Source organism: Schistocerca americana, unplaced genomic scaffold, assembly GCF_021461395.2.
Source record: "Schistocerca americana isolate TAMUIC-IGC-003095 unplaced genomic scaffold, iqSchAmer2.1 HiC_scaffold_837, whole genome shotgun sequence".
NCBI classification, from domain to species: Eukaryota; Metazoa; Arthropoda; class Insecta; order Orthoptera; family Acrididae; genus Schistocerca; species Schistocerca americana.
In genome coordinates this window covers 55,001-56,482 of record NW_025726606.1, presented here as the reverse complement: position 1 = coordinate 56,482, position 1,482 = coordinate 55,001, and the positions used below count along the sequence as shown (strand labels likewise).

General features: G+C 54.4%; 1 non-coding gene across 1 annotated transcript in view; it reads left to right on the top strand.

Annotated features, from left to right (window-relative positions):
- Window positions 1-377: 377 nt before the first annotated feature.
- The window catches only part of LOC124591346, a 1,910-nt gene continuing 805 nt past the window's right edge, over window positions 378-1,482 (top strand). Inside the window, exon 1 of the ribosomal RNA XR_006977156.1 lies at window positions 378-1,482. This exon is cut by the window's right edge and continues 805 nt beyond it. This is a non-coding gene — a ribosomal RNA (small subunit ribosomal RNA).

Below are 1,482 nucleotides of genomic sequence, written 5' to 3'. Positions count from 1 at the left end.
GGGCTTTTGTCCTTCTGTGGCGCTGGCGTTGGAGCTGCCGGCCACCGTAGGTGGCGCGTGTTGTCTCCCGCCGGCAATGCCACGACAGCACGCTCCCGGGCCTCTGTCGGCAGCGGCAAGCTCAGTTGGGAGCACGGGTGGTCGCACCTAAAGCGTCTACTCGCCAAACTCCGGGCGATTGCGCCTCTCTCGAACCCGACCAAGTACTTAGGACGGCGCTGCGCGCCGCCGGGACCTGAGAGGGTTTCGAGGTGTATTGTGCAGGGGAGCTCAGCCTCCTCCTGTTTGCAGAATAATTGAGCGGACGCTTGCGTGTTCGCGCGGGCCCCCGGGACACACTCCCGGGCGGCCGGCTGCTCAGCTCTAGTTGACGCAGCTCCCTGGTTGATCCTGCCAGTAGTCATATGCTTGTCTCAAAGATTAAGCCATGCATGTCTCAGTACAAGCCGCATTAAGGTGAAACCGCGAATGGCTCATTAAATCAGTTATGGTTCCTTAGATCGTACCCACGTTACTTGGATAACTGTGGTAATTCTAGAGCTAATACATGCAAACAGAGTCCCGACCAGAGATGGAAGGGACGCTTTTATTAGATCAAAACCAATCGGTCGGCTCGTCCGGTCCGTTTGCCTTGGTGACTCTGAATAACTTTGGGCTGATCGCACGGTCCTCGTACCGGCGACGCATCTTTCAAATGTCTGCCTTATCAACTGTCGATGGTAGGTTCTGCGCCTACCATGGTTGTAACGGGTAACGGGGAATCAGGGTTCGATTCCGGAGAGGGAGCCTGAGAAACGGCTACCACATCCAAGGAAGGCAGCAGGCGCGCAAATTACCCACTCCCGGCACGGGGAGGTAGTGACGAAAAATAACGATACGGGACTCATCCGAGGCCCCGTAATCGGAATGAGTACACTTTAAATCCTTTAACGAGTATCTATTGGAGGGCAAGTCTGGTGCCAGCAGCCGCGGTAATTCCAGCTCCAATAGCGTATATTAAAGTTGTTGCGGTTAAAAAGCTCGTAGTTGGATTTGTGTCCCACGCTGTTGGTTCACCGCCCGTCGGTGTTTAACTGGCATGTATCGTGGGACGTCCTGCCGGTGGGGCGAGCTGAAGGCGTGCGACGCGCCTCGTGCGTGCTCGTGCGTCCCGAGGCGGACCCCGTTGCAATCCTACCAGGGTGCTCTTGAGTGAGTGTCTCGGTGGGCCGGCACGTTTACTTTGAACAAATTAGAGTGCTTAAAGCAGGCAAGCCCGCCTGAATACTGTGTGCATGGAATAATGGAATAGGACCTCGGTTCTATTTTGTTGGTTTTCGGAACCCGAGGTAATGATTAATAGGGACAGGCGGGGGCATTCGTATTGCGACGTTAGAGGTGAAATTCTTGGATCGTCGCAAGACGAACAGAAGCGAAAGCATTTGCCAAGTATGTTTTCATTAATCAAGAACGAAAGTTAGAGGTTCGAAGGCGATCAGATAC